Source organism: Arachis ipaensis, chromosome B1 (assembly GCF_059453495.1).
Source record: "Arachis ipaensis isolate K30076 ecotype BB chromosome B1, ASM5945349v1, whole genome shotgun sequence".
Lineage (NCBI taxonomy): Eukaryota > Viridiplantae > Streptophyta > Magnoliopsida > Fabales > Fabaceae > Arachis > Arachis ipaensis.
In genome coordinates, this window is record NC_142436.1 from 83,091,487 (window position 1) to 83,118,241 (window position 26,755).

General features: G+C 41.2%; 1 non-coding gene across 1 annotated transcript; it reads right to left on the reverse strand.

Annotated features, from left to right (window-relative positions):
* Positions 1-695: 695 nt before the first annotated feature.
* On the reverse strand, positions 696-802 carry LOC148577257 (small nucleolar RNA R71). The gene has a single exon (XR_015902865.1). It is a non-coding gene; the product is annotated as a small nucleolar RNA R71 (small nucleolar RNA).
* Positions 803-26,755: the final 25,953 nt, after the last annotated feature.

The following is a 26,755-nucleotide window of genomic DNA, read 5'->3' on the forward strand; positions in this document are numbered from 1 at the left end:
AGTTCACTAACCCACTAACTGTTTGATATATTGCATCACTCACACTAACAGTAATTCTAACAGAATACTTTCTGGATATGTTTCCTTTCTTGTACCTTGTTGGTTGTATGACAGGGAGGAGAAGCAGGACTTCAACTTCCTTTGATTCTGAACCTGAGAGGACCTTCCTTAGATTAAGGAGGGAAACAAGAGGAAAAAGAGTAGTGGGTGCTGAGGAAGAGGAAGAGTAATTTGAACTAGACATGGAGGAGAATATGGAGAACCATCATGAAGAAGAGGCTCACAACCATGGCAGAGAAGGTCTAGCAAATCATGCTGGGAAAGAGAGAAGAGTTCTAGGCTCCTACATCAACCCAAACCCAGGAAACTGTGGGAGTAGCATTCAAAAGCCAACCATACATGCCAACAACTTTGAACTAAAACCACAGCTCATCACCCTTGTTTAGAACAACTGTTCATTCGGAGGAGGCATCCAAGAAGACCCCAATCAACATCTAACCACCTTCCTGAGGATATGCGATACTGTGAAGTCTAATGGTGTTCATCCTGACACCTATAGACTACTTTTGTTCCCTTTCTCACTCAAGGATAAGGCATCTAAATGGCTGGAATCCTTCCCTAAGGAGAGTTTGACAACCTGGGAAGATGTGGTGAATAAATTTTTAGCCAGATTCTATCCTCCTCAAAAAATCAACAGGCTGAGAGCTGAGGTTCAAACTTTCAGGCAGCAGGATGGTGAGACTTTATATGAAGCATGGGAGAGGTTTAAGGACCTAACAAGGAGGTGTCCACCAGATATGTTCAATGAATGGGTGCAGCTACACATTTTCTATGAAGGCCTTTCTTATGAATCAAAGAAAGCAGTAGACCACTCATCCGGGGGATCTCTGAACAAGAAGAAGACCATTGAGGAGGCCATAGATGTCATTGAAACTGTAGCAGAGAATGACTACTTTTATGCCTCCGAAAGAGGGAACACTAGAGGAGTGATGGGGCTAAACAATGTAGATGCTCTGCTGGCCCAAAACAAGCTCATTACCAAGCAATTAGCTGACCTCACCAAGAAGATGGAGAGAAACCAAGTAGCAGCAATCACCACCTCATCAACAATCCAAGAGAGAGTGAATGCAGAGGCAGAGAGTGAGCAGGAGCAAGCCAACTACATAGGGAATTCACCTAGGCAAAACCATGATCCATACTCTAAAACCTACAACCCTGGATGGAGGAACCACCCAAACTTTGGATGGGGAAATCAACAAGACCAAGGCCTAGATCAAAGACGTCCAAATCCCAACAACTTAGCTCACCAACATGCCACACCTAGACCATATCAGCACCCACATAACCACCTCTCTCAACACTTCTACCAAGGCCAAACTAACCTTTCTCATCCATTCAATCGCAAACCACCATCATCCGATGACAGACTCTCGAAGATTGAAAACCTACTTGAAGGTATAGGCAAAGAGATTCAAGACAGTAAAGCGTTCCGAGAAGAAGTGATGTCCAATATGCAGAATCAGGATGCTGCCATCAAGAAACTTGAGACATAAATTGGCTACCTATTCAAGCAAATTCCCAGCCACAACCTTCGCAGCAATACTAACTCAACCCAAAGGGAAGAGTGTCAGGCTATCATCCTTCGGAGTGGGAAGGAACTGAAGGAAACCCCCCAGAAACCACAAGAAAAGGACTCAAATGAAAAGGAAGAAGAGCAGGATGGAGCTCGAGTTCCCACTTTGAGTTCACAAAAAGGGGAAGGAGTGCTGAAGCCAGACGTCCCAAGAGTCTCATACCCTCAGCAATTAAAGAAGAAGGGGGATGACAGCCAGTTCTTGAGATTTTTGGAAATCTTCAAGAAACTACAAATCAACATACCTTTTGCTAAAGCAATAGAGCAAATGCCCCTCTACGCCAAGTTTTTAAAGGAGCTAATGACTAAGAAGAGAAGTTGGAAGAACAGCGAGACTGTGATACTAACCGAAGAATGTAGTGCTATCATTCAGCATAAACTACCCCAGAAATTGAAGGATCCGGGGAGCTTTCAGATCCCTTGTATCATAGGGAAAATCACAGTGGAAAAGGCTCTATGTGACTTAGGAGCCAGCATAAATTTGATGTCGTTAGCCATGATGAGAAAAATGAAGATTGAAGAGGCTAAACCAACAAAGATGGCCCTACAACTGGCAGACAGATCGTTCAAGTTCCCTCATGGCGTAGTAGAAGATTTGCTGGTGAAAGTGGGAGATTTCATCTTCCCAGCAGACTTTGTAGTGCTGGACATGCAGGAGGAAACCAAGGCTTCCATCATCCTGGGAAGGCCGTTCTTGGCCACTGCTGGAGCTGTCATTGATGTACAAAAGGGGGACCTCACCCTGAGATTACACAATAAAAAGATGACATTCAATGTGTTCAAAGCCATGAGTTACCCACCAGAACAATTGGGAGAATGTATGAGGTTGGACTCACTTGAAGATGCAGTGCAGGAGAGTTTTGAAGAAGAAGAACCTGAAGGGTTAACAGAGGAGGAGTCAACGTTTAGTGAAGAGATTACAACAGCAGAGATTCATATACAAGGGGCATCAAAAGAAGAGAACAAAAAGTCAGAAGCACCCAAACTTAAACTCAAAGCACTGCCACCCACTCTCAAATATGCATACTTAGGAGAAAATGAAAGTTACCCAGTGATCATAAGCTCGTGCCTCAGCCAAGATCAAGAGGATGAACTACTCAAAATATTGCGAAAGCACAAGGATGCCATTGGATGGACTCTTGCTGACCTGAAAGGAATAAGTTCAGCCATATGCATGCATAAGATACTACTGGAAAATGATGCCAAACCATCCATTCAATCCCAAAGGAGGCTGAACTCAATCATGAAGGAAGTAGTACAGAAAGAAGTTATGAAGTTATGGCAGGGAGGGGTAATCTACCCGATCTCAGACAGCCCATGGGTCAGCCCCGTGCATGTCGTGCCCAAAAAGGGAGGAATCACTGTAGTTCCCAATGAGAAGAACGAACTAATTCCTACAAGGACCGTCACAGGATGGCGGATGTGCATAGACTATCGGAAACTCAATGAGGCTACACGAAAGGACCATTTCCCCCTCCCATTTATGGATCAGATGTTGGAAAGACTCGCAGGACATGCATATTACTGTTTTCTTGATGGTTATTCAGGATATAACCAAATAGTGGTTGATCCCAGAGACCAAGAGAAAACTTCATTTACTTGTCCATATGGAGTGTTTGCCTACAGGCGCATGCCATTTGTGCTATGTAATGCACCTGCGACTTTCCAACGCTGCATGCTTTCTATCTTCTCAGATATGATAGAGAAATTTATTGAAGTTTTTATGGATGATTTCTCAATATTTGGAGATTCCTTTACTAGCTGCCTGAGTCACCTTGCCTTAGTATTGAAAAGGTGCCAAGAGACCAATCTGGTCTTGAACTGGGAAAAATGTCACTTTATGGTGACAGGAGGAATAGTCCTTGGTCATAAGGTTTCTAACCAAGGCATTGAAGTGGACAGGGCTAAAGTGGAACTTATTGAAAAACTGCCTCAACCCAGTGATGTCAAGGCAATTAGGAGCTTTTTAGGGCATGCTGGCTTTTACAGAAGATTTATTAAAGATTTTTCAAAGATAGCCAAGCCCTTAAGCAATCTCCTTGTATCTGATACACCATTTATCTTCGATGAATCATGCATGCTAGCATTTGAAAATTTGAAAATAAGGTTGTCCTCTGCTCCTATCATTTCCCCACCTGATTGGAACTTACCATTTGAATTAATGTGTGATGCATCTGTTTTTGTAGTTGGGGCAGTGTTAGGACAGAGGAAAGATAACTTAGTCCATGTGATATACTATGCTAGCAAAGTCCTCAATGATACTCAAAGAAATTATACCAATACTGAAAAGGAGTTGCTAGCAATAGTTTTTGCATTTGACAAGTTTAGATCGTACCTCATCGGTGCTAAAGTGATTGTTTTCACAGATCACACAGCACTTAAATACTTGTTTGCCAAGCAAGAATCAAAACCAAGACTAATAAGATGGATCTTATTGTTGCAGGAATTCAATATTGAAATCAGAGACAAGAAAGGAGTAGAGAACAAGGTAGCAGATCACCTATCCAGAATTCCTCATGAGGAAAGTAGAACACATGATACAAGTGTGAACAAGCTCTTCCCTGATGAGCAACTGATGACAGTTCACAAAGCACCATGGTTCACAGACATTGCCAACTTCAAGGCAACTAGGGCCTTACCTCCAGAGATCAATAAACATCAAAAAAGGAAGCTCATGAATGATGCAAAATACTTTGTCTGGGATGAGCCATATCTCTTCAAGAAGTGTTCAGATGGAATCCTTAGAAGATGTGTTTCGGAAGAAGAAGGACGAGAGGTCCTATGGAATTGCCACGGCTCATGCTATGGAGGCCACTTTGGAGGGAACAGAACTGCAGCAAAGGTGTTACAAAGCGGATTCTTTTGGCCCACCCTTTTCAAGGATGCCAAAGAACTAGTAAAGAGCTGCAATGAATGCCAAAGATCTGGAAACTTGCCCAAAAAAAATGAGATGCCACAAAATTTTATCTTGGAACTAGAACTGTTTGATGTGTGGGGAATCGATTTCATGGGACCATTCCCAACCTCATATTCAAACAAGTACATCTTGGTAGCAGTGGATTACGTTTTCAAGTGGGTAGAGGCTATTGCAACCCCAACGAATGATAACAAGGTGGTCATGAACTTCCTCAGGAAGAATATCTTTAGCCGGTTTGGAGTCCCACGAGCACTCATCAGTGATGGAGGGAGCCATTTTTGTAACAGACCACTAGAAGCTCTTCTCCTATGATATGGGGTAAAACACAAGGTGGTCACCCCTTACCATCCCCAAACAAGTGGGCAAACGGAGATATCCAACAGAGAGCTAAAGAGGATTCTGGAAAAGACTGTGGGTGCATCAAGAAAGGATTGGTCAAAGAAGCTGGATGATGCTCTTTGGGCATACAGAACATCATTCAAAACTCCACTTGGAATGTCCCTATATCAACTGGTGTATGGGAAAGCTTGTCATTTACCACTAGAGCTGGAACACAAAGCTCTCTGGGCTCTCAAGATACTAAATTTTGACAGCATTGCTGCTGGTGCAAAGAGGATCCTGCAACTGCAAGAGATGGAGGAATTTAGATCTCAAGCCTATGAAAATGCCAAGATTTATAAAGGAAAGGTGAAGAAAAGACATGACCTATATCTGGCACCAAGGAGTTTTGAAAAGGGGCAACAAGTACTCCTTTACAACTCCAAATTGAGACTGTTCCCTGGCAAACTCAAGTCAAGGTGGTCAGGACCCTTCCTTGTCACAAAGGTCTCGCCATATGGGCACATAGAAATCATGGATGAAGGTTCAGAGTGGACGTTCACTGTGAACGGACAAAGACTCAAACATTATATGGGCAACATGGGGAAAAACCCCAGAGTAAAGTATCATCTCAAGTAATTGAGGAATCGTCGAGCTAGCGACGATAAAAGAGCGCTCTGTTGGGAGGCAACCCAACCTCAGGTAGTTTCCTTTTCATCTTTATTTCAATAAAGGTCACAAGTTGTTTCCCATGTATTGCGAGGAGCTAAGTTTGGTGTTCCACACCAAAACAATCCAAGAGTGGAAGTGTAATTCTAAGTTTGGTGTTCCACCAAAGGATCTTAGTTAGAATCACACTCCACTCTCAAAGCACATTGCTAGCTCCAACCAATCAAGGGAAACCACTTAAATGTAGTTAGACTTTAGTTAATAATTATTTTGTTAATAACAAGATATGAGATTCTCTGCATATATGCAAGGTTTTGTACTGGGCAAAGAACTAAGTTTGGTGTTCACACACCAAATTAAGTTCAGAAGTCACAAGCATACATGCAAGCTAACTATTTCTCAAGTGCTTTGGGAACAAGCAACTTCCAATAACTTTGCAGGAATCTTATGAGGAAATGGTGCACCTTCACCCAAGGAAGTGAGGTAGCAAAGACTAGGATGATGACAAAAAGAGGGCAACTAGAAACCATCACCCGAAGGTTGTATTGTTACTTAATTCCATGTACTTAGAATGTTGAAAGTTGGAAGTCCGAATGCACTTTTGATTAATAGTTACTCATTAGTTGGAACCCTTTTAAATTCTGTCTTTTAAGTTTTTCATTGCTTAGGTCTAAGATTGCTAGTCTGAATGTGATTACTGCATCATTTCCTTACTTACTTGTATGCTTGTCCTTTTGAATCAAATGAAAAGAGAATGAGTGTTTTATAAAAGACCAGAGTGGAGTTCATACTATGGAGTAAGTTCCTGAGTTTGTGGTGTGGTCATAAGTTAGCTAAGTTGGTTCAACCACAAGGTGGGAAGACAACTATCTGTCATGAATCATATGCTTGAACACACCCCATGAGACTAGCTAAATAACAAGATCCTAATAAGAAAAAGGGAAAGAACAATCAAAGTTGAAGAATAAAAGAAAAATAGCAAGAAAAGAGGCTAGGCACCAAGGGTTTGAGTCTTGAGGGATGTGTCTGTGGTGTTCCTGTACCAAGGATCTGCTTGGATTACTAAGCTCTCAGGGGTGCTTTATCACCTGGTAACTTGGGTTAACTAACCCGGGATTATCAGCTGAAAGTCCATTATCAAGAGCAATCTTTGCTACAGAACATTTAGTAACCCAAAGAGGTGTTGGACACCAAGACCTCAAGGAAAGAAAATAAACAAACCATGTGCCTGTGGTGTGTATGTATGGGGGAGAGACTTGAGGAAGTAAGTCCTTAGTGGTGCTTCAACACCTAGCACCTTGAACCAACTGGTTCGGGAGTGTTGGCTGAAAGCTTATTCTAAAGAGTTGCCCCCTTACAGAGCACTTAGCCTAAGAACACAAATAAGCCCTGAAATGACAACAAAAGGATCAATGAATAAAAGTCTCATGGGATGCAATCAAGTGAGTATTCTAGAACATGATAAAGGTCTGAAAGCCAGTGAAGGAATGAACCTAAGTTGCTATGCATGAAACCACCATAAAACCAGGAACATGACTTCCACAAGAATGACTCATTTCTCTTGGCATTCCATTCATCATTCTCTTGTTCCAGCACTTGCTTAGGGACAAGCAAGCTTTAAGTTTAGTGTTGTGATGCCAAGGCATTTTGGCCAGTTTCACTGACCTTTTCTTTACTGTTTTTAAGGTAGTTTCAAGCATTTTCTTAGAAAATAAGCTAGTTTTGGGTAGATATTCACTTACATCTTGATTCAAGCATACATTGTGCACTTTACATGATTTCATGAAAATTTTGCATGAATTATATGACAAATTAGAGGATGCATGTCTCATGATTTGGATTAGAACTTTGATACACTTTATTGCTTGATTTCAGGACAAAGGAAGCAAGGAAGAACCACGTTAGCAGCCACGTTAGTCTAACTAATGTGACCATTAACATGGAATGGGAGCTAGCTCGCAACGTTAATGAGAAAAGTAATCGCCAATAACGCTCTCGAAGCCATCATAACCCACGTTAAGAGTCATGTTAACTAAGTTAACGTGAACTCTAACGTGGAAGAAAGAAAATGGAGCCAACGTTAGTGACACTTACCTTTGTCACTAACGTTGGACCAAGCTCATAAGTGGCCACGTTAAGAGCCACGCTAACTTAGTTAAAGTGGACTCTAACGTTAAGAAGCAAAAGAGAAGCCAACGTTAGTGACATTCACCTTTGTCACTAACGTTGGCCAAGCCTCCATAAGTCACGTTAACTCCAACGTTAACTTAGTTAATATGGAAGCTAACGTGGAGAGAGCAATTGATAACCAACGTTAGTGACACTTACCTTTGTCACTAACGTTGGGGTGAACCACCAAGAGCCACCATGAGCAACGTTATCTCCCACGTTAACTTAGTTAACGTGAAAGCTAACATGGATAAAGAGATGATGAGCCAACGTTAGTGACACTCACCTTTGTCACTAACGTTGGAGATGGCTAGCATGACTACGTTAGAAGCCACGTTAACTTAGTTAACGTGGACTCTAACGTGGGAAATAGGGGCACATTGGAACGTTAGTGACAAAGGTAAGTGTCACTAACATTCTCGAAGGATTGGCATTACTACGTTAGAAGCCACGTTAACCTAGTTAACGTGGACGCTAACGTAGGGACAAGGGAGGACTCTCCACGTTATTGGGAAAGGTAAGTCCCAATAACGTGTGCGAAGGACTAAGAGGCAACGTTAGTGGTCATGTTAGTGCCACTAACGTTGAAGTCAACGTGATCATATTTGCGTTAGAAACGTTAGTGAAAAAGGTGATTGTCACTAACGTTCTCGAACCCACACTTTCACTTAACGTTGACACCACTAACGTCCTGAGTCAAAGTCCCTGCATACTTCACCTTTTCTCTCTACAAGCAAAGCTAAGCCCAATGAAAAGGATAACCGCTTCAAACTCAAGATTCAGAGGCCCATACCCAAGACTTGAAGAGTCAACTAGAAGATGAGAAGAGTAGTATATATAGGAGTAGCTTTGAATTAGTTAGAGAGTTGAAAACTTTAGGGAGCCTTTGGCATAGAACTACTCTCTGTATTTTACTTTTTCTGCACTTCTAGTTTTACTTTCATCATGTATTCTCCATCTTGGTTTTTATTTTCCAGAGCTATGAATAACTAAACCCCTTTCATTGGGTTAGGGAGCTCTGTTGTAATTTGATGGATCAATATTAGTTTTCATTCTCCTTCTTCTATCTTTTCTCTTGATTTTACTAGAAAGCTTTCGATCTTCATCCAATTGGGTAGTTATCTTGGAAAAGAAGCTATTCATACTTGGATCTCTTCTGAATCTTGAAAGAGGAATGAAGAGATCATGCTAGAAATGCTTTCTCATGCTGGACCAAATTGGGTTTGGATGGATATGTGACTATAATCCTACCAACACTTGATTTGGGAAATGCATGTGGTATAATCAGTGACCATACTTCATCTCTTCTAATGAGCAATTGACCAAGGAATTGGCTATTGATCAAGATTTGAGAGATTGAATTACCAAGAAATTGGAATTCGATCACTTAAGATTGCCAAGGAGATCAATGAATGCATTGATTGAGGAAGAGATGAAAATGAACTTGATCCGGAGAATGCAACATCCCCTAAGCCCAATGAACTCCCCATTTCTGATCTTACCCATTCTCTTTAATTTCTGCTATTTACTTTTATGAGCAATTGCTCCATTCCCATTTAAGATTCTGCGATTTACTTTCCGCCATTTACATTCAGCTCTTTATTTCTAGCATTTACTGTTTCTGCTATTTACTTTCCCGCTATTTAATTTTCTGCAAATCTCAAATCAAATTCTGGTTCGCTCAACTAGAACATTCCTCTAATTAAAGTTGTTTGATCAATCAATCTCTGTGGGATTCGACCTCACTCTGTTGTGAGTTTTTACTTGACGACAAATTCGGTACAGTTGCCGAAGAAAATTTGTTGAGAGACAAGTTTTGTGCGTATCAGGAGGCTCACTCAACAAGAAGAAAACCATTGAAGAAGCTATAGATTTCATCGAGACTGTAGCTGAAAATGAGTATTTCTATGCTTCAGAAAGAACTCAGAAGAAAGGAGTGCTAGAACTCAACTCTGTAAATGCTTTGTTAGCTCAAAACAAGGCAATTGTAGCACAAATAGCAGCCTTAACCAAGAAGATGGAGGCTAATCAAGTCTCAGCCATACCAAATCAAACTCCTCAACAAGAAGGAAGTGCATTAGAATCTGAAGGTGACTGGGAACAAGCTAATTATGTGAACAACTCATCCAGACCACCATATGATCCAAACTCTAAGACATATAACCCAGGTTGGAAGAACCACCCAAATTTTGGGTGGGGAAACCAACAAAACCGTAACTAGGACCACAACAAACCTTATCCATCAAATCAACACAACACTCACAACCCCAACCATCAAACAGGCAACCATAGACCTTACCACAACTCACAAAACACATCATACCATAGCAACCAACCAATAAACAACAACCTCTATCAAGACACACCACCCTCAACTATGCAACCATGTGAAATCAAGAGCAACTTTGAGAGGATGGAGGCTGCAATAGCACAACTATCATCACAGCTTACAGGAGCAGTCTCCACCCTTATGGAGAGACAAGCACAGACTAATAGAAGGATAGATGCCAATCAAGAAGAATACAGGTCAAATCTGAAAAATCAAGGCACAGCAATCTCAAAGTTGGAAGCACAAGTGGGGATCTTATCCAAGCAAATCCCACTACCCATACACACATTTCCCAATGATACCATGGCCAACCCAAGAGGAGAATGTAAGGCTGTTACACTTAGAAGTGGGAAAGTTGTGGAGGAAGGACCCCCAAGCAAAGACAACCATGAAGAAGAAGTTACAGAAAAGCATGGGGATAAGAATGAAGAAGAGACCCCTGGTCCTTCTTCAACAAAACCAATCTTGAAGCCTTATGTGCCAAAGGCACCATACCCACAAAGGCTGGAAAAAGGTGGGAAGGATGGCCAATTCTCTAAGTTCCTAGAGATCTTCAAGAAGCTCCAAATCAACATACCATTTGCTGAGACATTGGGGCAAATGTCACTCTATGCCAAATTCTTGAAAGAGCTTATAACAAGAAAAAGGAACTGGGAGGCAAAGGAGACTATATTATTAACTTAGGAATGTAGCGCCATCATACAAAAGAAGCTACCTCAGAAGATGAAGGACCCAGGGAGTTTCCAAATCCCCTGCATCATAGGGTATATCACTATTGAGAAAGCCTTGTGTGACTTGAGAGCTAGTATAAATCTCATGTCCTTAACCATGATGAGAAGGATGAAGATTGAGGAAGCCAAGCCAACAAGAATGGCACTCTAATTGGCTGACAGAATATTTAAGTTTCCACATGGGGTGGTGGAAGACTTGTTGGTAAAAGTGGGAGAATTCATTTTCCCAGCTGATTTTGTTGTGCTGGACATGGAAGAAGAGGCCAACACATCAATCATCCTAGGAAGGCCATTCCTAGCTACTACTGGAGCCATCATTGATGTGCCAAAAGGGGAACTAGTCTTGAGATTGCATGAAGAGAAGATGGTCTTCAACGTCTTTAAAGCAATGAGTTATCCCAAAGAGTCCATAGGAGAATGCATGATGGTAGACACCATGGAACAGATAGTTCAAGGGGTTTTAGAAGAAGAACAATGTGAAGAAACTATTGGGCTGGAACAAGCATCAAACGGAGAACTACCACAAGGAACCATGAAGAATCCAATCATACCAACCACCACAGACAACAAAGAAGCAAAGACACCAAAACTAGAATTGAAAACCTTACCACCCAGCTTGAAATATTCATATTTGGGTGCCAACAACACTCACCCAGTAATCATAAATTCAAGTCTGAGTGAGGAGCAAGAAGAGGAGCTTATCCAAGTGCTGAGACAACACAAGGATGCCATAGGTTGGACACTTGTAGATTTAAAAGGGATCAGTCCTTCAATGTGCATGCACAAAATCCTACTTGAAGAATATGCCAAACCTTCAAGGCAACAACAAAGGAGGCTGAACCCAACTATGAATGAAGTGGTTCAAAAAAAGTGTTGAAATTGTGGCAAGCAGGGTGATCTACTCCATCTCAGACAGCCCTTGGGTAAGCCCGGTGCAAGTAGTCCCAAAGAAGGGAGGGATCACTGTTGTGTCAAATGAGAAGAATGAACTGATACCCACAAGGACAGTGACCGGATGGCGTATGTGCATTTACTATCAGAAACTCAACGAAGCCACCCGGAAAGTCCACTTTCCCCTGCTCTTCATGGACCAGATGCTTAAAAGATTGGCAGGACATGAGTATTATTGCTTCCTGGATGGGTATTTGGGCTACAATTAAATTGTTGTAGACCCCAAGGATCAGGAAAAAACTTCATTTACTTGTCCATATGGTGTTTTTGCTTACAGGAGAATGCCCTTTGGATTGTGCAATGCACCTGCAACATTCCAAAGGTGCATGCTCTCCATCTTTTTGGACATGGTTGAGAAGTTCATAGAAGTATTCATGGATGAATTTTCTATGTTTGGAAACTCATATTCTGATTGCCTATGCCATCTTGCTCTTGTGCTAAAAAGGTGCCAAGAAACCAACCTGGTTTTGAACTAGGAGAAGTTCCATTTATGGTAACTGAGGGGTTGGTTCTTGGTCACAAGATTTCAAAAAATGGTATAGAAGTAGACAAGGCAAAGGTGGAAGTAATTGAGAAATTACCTCCACCGTGTAATGTCAAGGCAATCAGACATTTTTTGGGACACGCTGGGTTCTATAGGAGGTTTATCAAAGACTTTTCAAAGATTGCAAAACCTCTTAGCAACCTACTTGTCTCAAATACCCCTTTTATTTTTGATAGAGAGTGCATGGTAGCCTTTGATGAGCTTAAGAAGAGACTCTCCTCTGCACCTATTATAGCACCAACGAGCTGGGATCTTCCCTTTGAATTAATGTGTGATGCATCTGATTTTGCTGTTGGTGCTGTTCTAGGACAGAGGAAAGACAAGCTAGTACATGTTATTTACTATGCTAGCAAAGTCCTTAAAGAGAATAAAAGGAACTATACCACCACGGAGAAAGAACTTTTAGCCATAGTCTTTGCTTTTGATAAATTTAGATCATATCTTATTGGCTCTAAAGTAATTGTATTCGCTGATCATGCAGCACTCAAATATTTACTTACCAAACAAGAATCTAAGCCCAGATTAGTAAGATGGATTCTGCTACCTCAAGAATTTGACATTGAAATTAAATATAGGAGCGGAGCAGTGAACAAAGTAGCTGACCATCTCTCAAGGATTCCATAAGAAGAAGAAGAGACACACCAAGTTATAGTAAATGAAAGCTTCCCTGATGAGCAGTTGATGATGATCCGAGTAGCCTCTTGGTTTGCAGACATAGCTAACTTCAAGGCTATTAGGGAACTGCCAACCAACATCAACAAACACATGAGAAGAAAGCTAATCAAAGATGCCAAACACTACATCTGAGATGACCCCTACTTGTTCAAGAAGTGTGCTGATGGAATCTTGAGAAGGTGTGTATCCCATGAAGAAGGGCAGGAAGTGCTGTGGTAGTGCCATGGATCCGCATATGGAGGCCACTTCAGTGGAGAAAGAACAGCAGCAAAAGTGCTTTAATCCAGATTTTACTGGCCAACAATGTTCAAGGATGCCAAGGAATCGGTGTCAAGATGTGATGAGTTCCAAAGAGCTGGTAATCTAACCAAGAGAAATAAGATGCCACAACAATTCAAACTAGAGCTAGAACTATTTGATGTATGGGGATTTGATTTTATGGGACCCTTCCCAACCTCCTACTCAAATAGTTACATATTGGTGGCTGTTGATTATGTCTCAAGATGAGTAGAAGCCATAGCCACTGCAACAAATGACAACAAAGTTGTGATAAGCTTCTTGAGAAGAAATATCTTCAGCAGATTTGGAGTCCCTAGAGCCCTCATTAGTGATGGAGGGACACACTTCTGCAGCAAACAACTTGAAACACTCCTTCTCAGGTATGGAGTCAAGCACAAGGTGGCAACTCCATATTATCCACAGACCAACGGGCAAGCTAAAATCTCAAAAAGAGAACTAAAGAGAATTCTTGAAAAAACTGTTTGAAGCTCAAGAAAAAATTGGTCTAAGAAGCTGGATGATGCATTGTGGGCCTACAGAACAGCTTACAAGACACCCATTGGGATGTGCCCATACCAACTGGTATATGGCAAAGCTTGTCACTTACCAGTTGAACTTGAGCATAGAGCGTTTTGGGCTCTAAAAATGTTAAACTATGATGAACAAGTTGCTGGAGAAAGAAGATTAATGCAACTCAATGAGCTGGAGGAATTTAGAAATCAAGCATATGAGAATGCAAAAATCTACAAAGAAGACACAAAAAGGTGGCATGATCAAAAGATAGCAAGAAGGGAGTTCACGGAAGGACAAAAAGTACTACTGTACAACTCAAGACTCAAGTTCTTCCCTGGGAAACTTAAGTCTCGATGGTCAGGACCCTTCACCATACTCAAGGTGTTTCCTTATGGTCATGTAGAGCTCATGGAGGACAAGACTCAGAGAACGTTCACTATCAATGGCCATAGACTCAAACACTACTTGGGAGGCTCTTTAGAGGAGCAGAGAGTGAGCTACAAGCTCAACTAAAGATGGAGGAGTGTCAAGCTAGTGACAATAAAGAAGCGCTAGTTGGAAGGCACCCCAACACTTTATCCTTCTGATTTATTGTTTTTCTTAGAAGTAGTTTAAGTTCCATTGCTTTAGATAGTTTAAGTTTTAGTTTCACACTTGTGTTGCATTGTACTTTAAAAATTAGATTGCAAGTGGTAGGATAGGAAGTTTAAATATCAGCTTTGGTAATTAGGACACCCTTACATTCTGTCTCTTTTATTCCGGAATTGCAACTTGATGAATACATTGCTAATGAGGAGTAATTGGGCTGAGAACTAGCTAAAAGGCTAAGTTTGGTGTGACCAATCACCCACTTAATCTAGGCTTACAATCATTTAGATAATTTGAATTTTAATAGTAAGCCCAGAGATTAAGTTTGGTGTGGCCACCACCATACAAGGATCACCTAGCAAGCCCAATTTTACTCAATCTGAATGCACTTAATATTTTGGCAAAAGCATGAATGTGGTTTAATGAGTTCAAAGGAGGTTAAAAACAAAAGAAAATGAAAAGAGTGGAGTTACTTCATCCTTATGAACACATTAAAAACACAATGATAAAACCAATTTATTAAGATGCAATAGGATTAAGTTTGGTGTCACAATGATAAACCCATCAGTTGCAATCCCACTTACCCGTAATAAGAAGGAATGTGAAGGATTCTTTTGTCATTATTAACAGGTTTTAGTTTCACTTTCAGGAGAAAAGATGGAACCCACATGGAGAATCAATTTTAAAGCAAAGAAGTCAAAGTGTACTTACACTTTGGAACTCAACACATGCAGAAGGCACAGTGAGAAAAGGGTTGGCACCTCTTCCCACACTAGGCGCCACTCCCCAAGTGGGAAAATATTGAATCCTTTTTATTTCCCACCATTCAAATCACACCCTTCACCCCTTATAAAAGCCTCACCTTCCAACTCTTCTCCCACCTCAAACCCCTGATCACACACGAAAAAGAATCCAAACACCTTTCTTCTTCCTTCCTCTTTTCGCCTTCCACTACCTCTCTTCCCCTACTTCTTTTCGCTTTCTCTTGATTGGGACAATCAAGTCCTAAGTTTGGTGTTGGAGTAAAACCTTGTTTTGCTTGCCACTCTTGCAACCTCCCCCAAATTTTTTTTAACCTCAAATACACCCTCTCAACCTGATGGCACCACCAAAAAGCTCAGCCTCAAAGAAAAGAAAAACCAAGGAACCAACCTCTGGATCTTCAAGCTCATCTTTCAACGAATACAAGTTCCTCTCCGCATTCAACCAAAATCAATTCTATGGTTTGGTGAGTGAGAGGGAAATCATTCCAGAGGTTGGGTCCAAATAGGGAGGAACGAGCATCTTGAGATCAACATTGAGATCAACAATAGGGGCTGGGCACTCCTATGCAACCCACCAAGGAAGGTAGTAGAGAGCTTGGTGAGGGATTTTTATGCCAACGCTGTGCCTTAGCCAGGACAACCCTATGGCTACATTAGCTATGTGAGGGGGAAGTCCATTGACTATAGTCCCTCCAGCATAGAAAGGATGCTAATGGTGAAGAAGACAAGCTCCACCCGGAGCTATGAAGAAAGAATGAAGCAGCAAGACCCTGGGTTTGATGAAATTCTGAACGAGATTTGCGTGCTACATATGCAATGGATCAATGACAAGGATGGGATACCCAACCAATTGAGAAGAAGGGATCTGAGCCCCCAAGCTAGAGGGTGGCTAGAATTTGTGAGGAGGTTCCTAATCCCCACATCCAACACTTCAGAGGTGACCAAGGAGAGAGCTGTGCTTATATACAGCATCATGAAAGGTGAGAACGTCAATGTGGGGGAGATGATTGCCAACAACATTAACAAAGTGCTGAAAAGCACTAGTGACAAAACAAGGTTGGCATTCCCCAGTATCATACAAAGGTTATGTGATAAAGATGGAGTTGAAAAGATCATTGATGAGGTGCTAGTAAAGCAAGACAAATTCATAACTGCCAAGAAGATGAACAAAGTAGTGGCTGTTCACCCACTCCACAGAAAACAAAGAGCTCATGCTCATGAGCCACAATAACAACAACAAGAGGAAGAGGCAGAAGAGCAACCACACTTTCTAGCACTTCAACCACCACCACACTACCAACACCAACAATTTCCTGAAGGATTCAACTGGGAAAAATTGTAAGGAGATGTACACCAAATGAAGGGAGACCTACACCACCTGAGGGAGGATGTTAACCAATTCAAGGAGACTCAGCAACAATAATGGAACCAAGTCAACCAGAACATTCAACAACTCTAAGGTAGTTTTGAGAATCTCAAGGAGCAGCAAGACCAAATCAACTGGGAAGAGATGCAAGGCAGCCTAGGAATAATTCTGGAGCACCAACAACATCAAATGGGGAGCCTAGCTGAGTTCAGAGATCTTTATGATGCCAGAACTTTAGCAAGAGAGGACTATGACTGTTATACACAAACAAAGTTGAGCTACTTGTGCAACGCAATAGCCAACATAAACCCCAAGTACCCCACCTATATGCAGAAAATGGAGGAACTTAGTGCACGACAGGAAGAAATCGCATACCAGCACAAGGAAAATATGAAATCTTATATGAGAAGGCTGGGATTTTGGAAGCCTAAGGACAAAAAGGCGCAAGAAGGATCCTCCAAGAAGGAAGAAGATGAACCCTCTTCTTCCAAGAAGAAGGACAAAGGAAAGGGGCCAATGAACTGAAGATTTAAGCTGCCCAAGGTTGTTAAGTCCCATGGTTGACACCCTCTAATTTCTGAATCATGTTTAAGCTTTCGTTTGATTTACTTTCTATCAAAAATAAATAGTCATGCTAGGGTAGTTTATGTTTTCTGCTTAGTTTTATTTCATGCTTGAAGTCCTTTATGAGTCCTTTAAACTACAAGAAAGAAAATGCAATGTATTTCAAGTATTCCTTTTCAACATGAATAAAGTAGAGCTTGTCTCCATAAGAATTGCTGTGAGATGTACAAAAAAACAAGAGTAAGAGAAACCAAGGCCAAGAGAGATCATTCAACAAACTAAGAAACAAGGACTAAGTGTAGAACCTTGAATGAACTAAAAAGAAAATGAGTCATGGAAAGCAACTAGTCTTAGAAGGATTAACAAGAAAAGGTTAAGGGGTGCTCCTTAAATATCCATAGAACCAAGAAGTAGTAAGCAACAAAGACCCAAGTCTCTGAGCATCAACTATTAGGATGAGATAGAAACATTAAAAAGCTCAAAAAGAGTTAAAGATCCTAGTAGATGCTTGTGGTGAAGATGTGTCAAGAAGAGACCTGGGCAAGTAAATTCTTAGGGGTGCTTCAACACCTAGTACCCTAAAACCAACTGGTTTGGGAGTGCTAATTGAAAGCCTAATTAAAGGGTTGTCTTGAGACAGAACACTTAGAGTCGTTGTCAAGAAAAGTGATGAGCGGATATTTTATACGCTTTTTGGGGATAATTTCATATAGTTTAGAGTGTGTTTTAGTTAGTTTTTAGTCTATTTCTAGTAGTTTTTAGGAAAAATTCATATTTCTGGATTTTACTATGAGTTGTGTGTTTTTCTGTAATTTCAGGTATTTTTCTGGCTGAAATTGAAGGAGCTAAGCAAAAATCTGATTCAGGCTGAAAAAGGACTGCTGATGCTGTTGGATTCTGACCTCCCTGCACTCAAAGTGGATTTTCTGGAGCTACAGAACTCGAAATGGCGTGCTTCCAATTGCGTTGGAAAGTAGACATCCAGGGCTTTCCAGCAATATATAATAGTCCATACTTTGCACAATAATTGACGACGTAAACTGGCGTTCAAGGCCAGCCTTCTGCCCAATTCTGGCATCCAGCGCCAGAAAAGGATAAAAAACTGGAGTTGAACGCCCAAACTGGCATAAAAACTGGCGTTCAACTCCACAAATGGCCTCTGCACGAAATCTCAGCCCCAGCACACACCAAGTGGGCCCCAGCACACCAAGTGGGCCCCAGAAGTGGATCTCTGCATCATCCATCATAGTCCACTCATATTTTGTAACCCTAGGCTACTAGTTTAGTATTTAAACAACTTTTAGAGACTTATTTTGTATCTCATGACATTTCAGATCTAAACTTTGTATTCTCTGACGGCATGAGTCTCTAAACCCCATTGTTGGGGGTGAGGAGCTCTGCTGTGTCTCAATGAATTAATGCAAGTATTCCTGTTTTCCATTCAAACACGCTTGTTCCTATCTAAGATGTTCATTCGCGCTTAACTGTGATGAAGGTGATGATCCGTGACATTCATCACCTTCCTCAAACCATGAACGTGTGCCTGACAACCACCTCCGTTCTATATCCGATTGAATGAGTATCTCTTAGATTCTTTAATCAGAATCTCCGTGGTATAAGCTAGAACTGATGGCAGCATTCATGAGAATCCGGAAAGTCTAAACCTTGTCTGTGGTATTCCGAGTAGGATTCAAGGATTGAATGACTGTGACGAGCTTCAAACTCCTGAAGGCTGGGCGTTAGTGACAGATGCAAAAGGATAGTAAATCCTATTCCAACCGGATCGAGAACCAACCGGTGATTAGCCGTGCTGTGACAGAGCGCGTGAGCGTAGTTTTCATTGGAAGGATGGAAGGTAGCCATTGACAACGGTGATCCACCAACACACAGCTTGCCATAGGAGGATGTGCGTGCGTGAATCAGAAGACAGAGGAAAGCAGAGATTCAGAAGACAAAGCATCTCCAAAACTCCAACATATTCTCTATTACTACACAACAAGTAACTTTTAATTTATGCTCTACTGGTTATTCATAATTCAACTGATAAACATAATTGACTTCCTGACTAAGATTTACAAGATAACCATAGATTGCTTCAAACCAACAATCTCTGTGGGATTCGACCCTTACTCACGTAAGGTATTACTTGGACGACCCAGTGCACTTGCTGGTTAGTTGTGCGAAGTTGTAAGAGAGTAATGTGAACAGTAACATTACAATTTCGTGCACCAAAAAGCAAAACCAAAAAGAAAGTGAAACAACTCTTACTACTTCAAGGTGACAATCAATAGAAAGGACCACTGAAGCTTATACTTGAAAGAACCCTCAAATATTTAATAGTTCTTTATGACATTCAAACATTCATGCATGTGTTGAACACTTAATCCTACCCTTAGCTATGTTGCATTCATTCAAAGGCCAATGTCTCAATTTATAAAAAGCATACTCACATTGATTTGCTTGGGACAAGCAAAGCTTAAGTTTGGTGTTGTGATGACTTGCATCATCTACCCTTCTTTCTTGCATAAAGAGGAGCATAAAAGAGCATAAATATCATTTGATCATTGCAATTCATGTACTATTTGATGAATATTATGGTACATTGCTTTGAGATGAGTTATGCTGAATTTCAGGTGAAAAAGACATCAAAAATAGGAAGAAAAGCAACAAAGAAGCTGGACGTGTGAAACAGGCGTGTCACTTAGAGCAAGCGCCATAAAAATAAACTAGCGTGCCACGCCAGGAGCTGGGCGTGGCATGCCAGTACTAAATTCCAGAGGAGAATTCTCAAGCATTCACATAGGCGTGGCACGCCAGACCCTGGGCGTGCCACGCTAGTACAAAGTTCCAGAAAAGCAACAATGGAGGACACAAAAGGGGCGTGGCACGCCAGGCTAGGCGTGGCACGCCTAACCCATTACCTACTATGGGCGTGCCACTTGAGCCAAGGGGCGTGGCACGCCAGCTCATCACTCCAGGAGGAACCATTACTATTGCGTGCCACTTGGTATCGAAGGCATGGCACGCCAGCTCCAAAAAGTCACTTGGGCGTGCCACTTGAGGAACCAGGCGTGGCACGCCAAGCTTGAGAAGTCCACAAATGTATGGGCGTGCCACTTGAGAAGCATGGCATGGCACGCTGGTACTAAATTCCAGAGAAGGGGCTGAACGCCAATGAAGTCTGGGCGTGCCACTTGTGGTCGAAGGCATGGCACGCCAGGCTCTCAATCTCACTTAGGCGTTCCACTTGAGCGACCAGGCGTGGCACGCCAATGCACAAAGAGGCCAAAGCAAGGGCTGGGCATGCCACTTGGTATCGAAGGCGTGGCATGCCAGACCAAGAATCTCACTATGGCGTGCCACTTGAGTGCTGGGCGTGGCACGCCAGCTGCTGGAACCAAGGCAAGATCATGGGCGTGGCACGCCAGCCTCTAGGCGTGGCACGCTGGTACAAGTTTCCAGAAAGGATAAAGGAGGTCAAAACACATGGGCATGCCACTTGGTGTCGTGGGCGTGGCACGCCACCCATTATTCCTCAGTTAGGCATGCCACTTGAACCCCAGGCGTGGCACGCCATTGTCATTTAGAAAGCAAGAGCCATTGGGGCGTGCCACTTGAGTTCGTAGTGTGGCACACCAAACGGAAGAATCACTTTCCTACAAAGGGCGTGGCACGCCAGACCTTTGGCGTGCCATGCTAGTTCAACTTTCCAGAGAGCTTGATCAAGCGTGCAACAAGGGCATGGCACGCCATACCCTGGGCGTGCCACGCTAGTTCAAGTCTCCAGAGGCAAGAAGAAAAAGAAAAAAGGCCAAGGCGTGCCACTTAAGCTCGAAGGCGTGGCACGCCATGCTACATGGGCATTAAAAGACCCTGGGCGTGCCACTTGAGCTCGAAGGCGTGGCACGCCAGGGGTGTTACTGAAGAAGAGCGTGCCACTTGAGGGACTGCGCATGGCACGCCAAGTGAGAATTGAAGGAGCACGTGACACACCACTAAAGCGCCAGCCACACGCCAGCTGGGAAGTCACGCTTATTGAGTTTCTTTTCCCTCCAAATTGTAATGTTCCTTTTTCATCTTTGTAATTCTTTTATTTTAAGAGCTAGGAGTTGTATAAATACCCCCAAGAAGTACTGAAGAGGGGGTTAAGCAGTTAAAGCGACTCGTTTTGGATTCACTTTTACACTTCATCATCTTCTTTACTTTGGAGTACTTTTCTTTGAACTATGAGTAGCTAAATTCCCTCTCATTGGGAGAGGGAGCTCTGTTGTACTTAATGGATTGATGATAGTGAAATTCTTCTTCTCTTCATATTCTCTTTGATTTGATAGAAGGAATTTCGTTTCTAATGCTTAGTGTTCAATTATCTTGGAAAAGAGATTGAATGCAAAATGGGTTTCATGGGAACCTTGGGAAAGGAAACATGAAACCAGGCTTGAAATCCCTTCTCACACTTGAGTTGGATCTGGCTTTTGGTGTTTGGATATGGTGACATATAATCCTCCCTCTACTTGGACCTATGATGATGTGTGGTATAATCAGGGACCAAGCATATCTCTCTTCATGAATAATTAGACCAAGAAATTGGCTATTAATCAAGATCTGAGAGATTAAGTCACCAAGGGATTGGGGCTCAATCAATCATGATTGCCAAGAGGTCAATGAGTTGCATGATTGAAGAGGATATAAGCTGAAATTGATCCAAAGAGACAATATCTCCTGATCTCAATGAATTTTCCTATTCTTATCTACCACTTTCTTTATAGCTTGCTTTTACATTCTGCAACTCCCCATTCCCATTTACAATTAAGTCATTTATGATTCTGCACTTTACATTCTGTCATTTCCATTTCTGCACTTTATTGCTCCCCTTTACATTTTAGCCATTTACATTTCTGTCATTTATAATTCTGCAAATCACAATCTATCTGTTCCGCTTGACTAATTCATCAATTGATTAAAACTGCTCAAATTTGCCAATCTCTATGGATACGATCCCACTCCACTGTGGGTTATTACTTGACGATAATTTTGGTGCGCTTGCCAAAAGAACTAATTCACCATTTTTTGAATGGGGTGTGAATTGGACTCATCAATGACCTCAAGGAGAGAGAAGAGTCAGACAGCATCCCCTGTCTTGGCCTCTTCCCAGCAAGCTTTCTTTTGTTATTTGCTTGATTTGCTTTGCTTGCTGGAGTAGGGGTTGGATTGTTTGCAGTTGACCTTTTCTTCTTCATGAATGTTGTCCTTGGTATCCTGGTCACAATCCTCTTTTCGGTGTTGTTGTTGGTTGCCTTCACTTCTTGTATATCAAGACTTGAGTGTTGTGTGATGGTTGGAGTGTCTTCTTCATCAAAAGCTTCTTGTATTTATGGTTCAATGAACCCTTCTTCTATGTAGCTCTCTACTTCAATTGAATGTAGATTTCCTTGATTGTCTTCCTCCCTTTCTTCTTCATGATTTTCCATTGAGTCCTTTGGGAGAGAATTTTCATGTTCTTCTATCACCTCAAGTAGCCTCTGTGGATATAGAATCCTAGGCTCATATACTGATGCCAGGGCATCTTGGCTAGCTTCACAAGCCATTTTTAATTTATTTTAGAGTAGTTTCATGCATTTCTTAGGCAATAAGTAAGTATTTGGATGAGAAATTCATGCTTGTCTTAATTCAATCAAACATTGTTAATTTTGTGCATTTTCATAAGATTTATGCAAAGAATTGTTTGATGCTATGAATGATGCATTATCTTATGATTAAGGAAATACTTTGATGCATTTTGTTTGGTTGATGATAGGTGGAAATGAAGCTAAGAAAAGGGAAGGCAAAGAAGCAACAAGAAGGTCATGGAAGGAAGCAAAGGGAAGCAACGTTGGAGCCAAAGTTGATGCTCCAACGTTGCTGGAAACATTGCTCCTCACAGCCTGAAGGGGTCTACTTAAAACAAGAATAACTTGAGCTAAAGAGCTTCAAATGAGGTGATTCAAATAGCATTGGAATGTAGGAATCCAGAGCTTTCCAAGCATATATAGAACTACATGGTGGACACTAAAATTGAGGGAGAAAACTGCCCCGAAAAGTGCATAGACAAACATAGTACCAACCTGTAGTAAGGCCAGCTGACCTCTGCACTTTCAATGTAGTATAACCCGAGCTGTGGAGCTCCAAATGATGCACCTTCAACGGCATTCGAAAGTAGACATTCAGGGCTTTCCAAAAATATATAATATTATGTAGTGGACTATATGTTTGAGCTTCTAAATCTAGCATTTTTACCAACGTTGGTGTAAACGTTAGTGTGCCAACGTTGCCTCCAATGTTGCACACCGACGTCAGCGACCCTGTCCCCTTCAAAGGAGCATAACTTGAATTGCAGATGTCTAATTGAAGTGATTTCAGTTGGGTTAGAAATCTAACATTCAGAGATTTCCAACCATATATAATAGTCTATAGTGGATTGATGAGTATTTTGGTGAAAAATAAATTTCCTCCAAAACACACAAATCCAACCGGCAAGTGTACCGGGTCGTATCAAGTAATAAAAACTCACGGGAGTGAGGTCGATCCCACAGGGATTGAAGGATTGAGCAATTTTAGCTTAGTGGTTAATTTAGTCAAGCGAATGAAGATTTGGTTGAGTGTTTTGTGATTTGCAGAAATTAAATTGCATGGAAGTAAAGAGAACAGGGAATTAAAGTGCTGAATCTTAAAGAACAAGAAATTAAATAGCAGAAACTTAGAATGCAAGAAATGTAAATTGCGGAATCTTAAAGTGCAAGAAATGTAAACGGCTGGAATTGTAAAGGGAATTGGGGATTGGATTTGCAGAATTTAAACAAGGAAAAGTAAATTTGCATCAAACAGAAGAGTAAAAGGTGTTTGGGATTGAACCGGATATGAAGCAGAAAAGTAAATAAACATAGAAAGCAGTAAACAGAGAGGTGAAATGGGAAATTCAGATCTCAGGACCCAGAGACTAGAAAACCAAGTCTAGATCTCAATGCCTTCCTAGATCCAACAAGAACAATTGCAAGGGAATTGTAAATTGTAAGGAAAGTAGATGAGAAGCAAGTAACAGAAACGGAAATTTAATTTGCAGTAAACAAAGCAGAGAGATCCAAGGATGAGATTGAAACAAAATTCCTTCAATTCTCCAACCCAAGATCCAAGACAATTGCAATTGAAATAGAAAGCAATAAAATGAAGAGGAAGAGAAGTGAATTCTCTTTCTCCAAGACAAAGAAATTAAAGATCACTCAATATCCAAAGCTCTCTGAAAACTATTATGAAAATTCTAAAAGAAAGCTCCCCGAAGAACTTGAATTCTATCCTATTTATACACTTTCTTCAAATGATCTTCAAGCCTTGAGTTGGGCCTTTGCTCTTGGTGGAATTGGGTTGAAAGAGGCCTTGGTTGATTGCTCTTGAAGTTTAGAGAAGAACCAAAGTGAACCAATTGAACCGGGTTGGAGTTTTGCAAAAGTTGGACCAAAAGTTGGAGCTAAAGTTAGGGGTCTAACTTTGGCTCCAACTTTTCATAGCAGCCCACAAAACTTGCTGATATGAACGTTGGTGCCAACGTTAGGGGTCTAACTTTGACCCTAACATTGGCCTTGCCTTGTGTGCTTGTGGCGCCAACGTTAGCCACCAAGTTAGGGGGCTAACGTTGGCGCAAACTTTTGCTCCTCCTTGTGATGTTCATGAGCCAACGTTAGCCTCAAAGTTAGGGGGCTAACGTTGGCGCAAACTTTTGGTGCCCAGGGGAGAATTTCATGTGCCAACGTTAGCCTCAAAGTTAGGGGGCTAACGTTGGCGCAAACTTTTGATACCCAGGGAGTGATTTTCAAGTTCCAACGTTAGCCTCCAAGTTAGGGGGCTAACGTTGGGGCTAACTTTTCAACCAAAAGTTTGTGCAAAAGTTTGATGCTAACTTTAGGTCCAGATTTTTGCTTCCTGGTTCAATTTCACTTATTCCATTGTCCTCTCTTCACTCCTAGCCATTCCTTCTTGCTTCAACCTTTCTCCAAGCTTTCTTCACCTATCATTAATCAACCAAACACATCAAAGCTATGCTCATAATCATGAGATATTCATTCTATCATAATATGCAACAATTATAGCATAAAATCTCATGAAATGGCATGAATTCATACATGGTTGATTCAATCAAGGGAAACATGAAAATATACTCAATTAGCTTGCTTGTAGCTCAAGAAAGTGCAAAATTCTAATGAAAACAAAAGAAAAAGACTAGTGAAACTAGGCTAAGATGACTTGTCATCACAACACCAAACTTAAAACTTGCTTGTCCCCAAGCAAGAAATGAATTATGCTCAGAGATTCTTTTAATTAAGATGGATTGAGGAGCACTTGTAAAATACAGTGAGTGAAGTGATCAAGTAACAGTGGGGTGAATTCTAAATCATATGCTTATGCAAGGGCTTCAGTGCTCACTAGTCCTTACATATTGGGAGTCGTAGGTCTTAGGATTTTCATCCAAATGGTATCATGGAGATCTCTTTATATGTAATCACCTTGAAGCAGCTTATAATTTCTGTGCTTTGGCCTCGACTCTAAGTATCATGTCTCAAAGCGGCTCTTTAGATAAGCTTTCAATCAATACTCCTAAACCAATTGGTTTTCAGGTATTAGGTGTTAAAGCACCCCTAAGGATTTACTTGCTCAAGCCTCTTTCCTTGACACACTTCAACCACAAGCATTTACTAGGCTAACAACTCCTTGAGTTTTGTTTCTTTTTTTTCTTTTTCTGCCTAGTAATTGATGCTCAGAGCCTTGGGCCATATTCTTTTTGTTTTTGTATTTTCTTTTCTTTCTTTTGTTTTGTTTGCTGCTTCTTGGATCAATAGATTTTTGAGAATCTCCACAATACTTCTTTGAACTTCATGTCCCGCCTATGAGCTCCCATGCAAGTTTTCACAAGCATGCAACCTCAATACATAATCATACAACTAGAACCACCACTTCTCCTAATCTTTTGCTTGCCTCAAAATTGTTTAATTCCTCAATCCTTCTTTTCAAAGAACTTTCATGTGATGCATTCTTGAAAATTGAGTGCAAACAAGTTTTGAAGATAAGAATGTTGTGAATGATCAAACATCTTGCTTATTGAATTATAAAGAAAAACTATGCTATGCATGCAGGCAGGGGTATATAAAAAAACTATACTATGCAGACAGGCAGGGTAAATAAGGATACAATCCAACTTGCAATAGCAGCAATATTTGATGTAAACAATCACTTATCAATACAACCTGTTGGAGTTCACTTGCTTTCCTTCTCATCACCATTGCTGGCCTTTATGTTCATCTTTTGTTTCTTTGGTTGATGATTCTTAATTTCTCCAAAGGCTTGTATGATATTCTGCAATGATATTGAAAGTTGCTTGTTCCCCAAGCACTTAGAACACTGGTTAGTCTTCATGATTTATTTATGGGCTTTTTGAACTTACTTTAGTGTGGGAACACCAAACTTAGTACCTTGCCAATAGGTTTCATGCATCAAATTAACCATGTGTAATAACTTTTTTTCTTTTCTTCTTCTTTTTCAAAAGCAATAAAACTGAAAACTAGGAAACAGCAGAATAGTTAACTGGTTCATCCATCATGCTTGAAGCCAGCATTATGCAGAGAGTGAGAATGTGTTTTATAATGGGATTTTGGTGAAACACCAAACTTAGAATCCTGCATTCTCCTTTAGATTGTTTTGGTGTGCAACACCAAACTTAGCT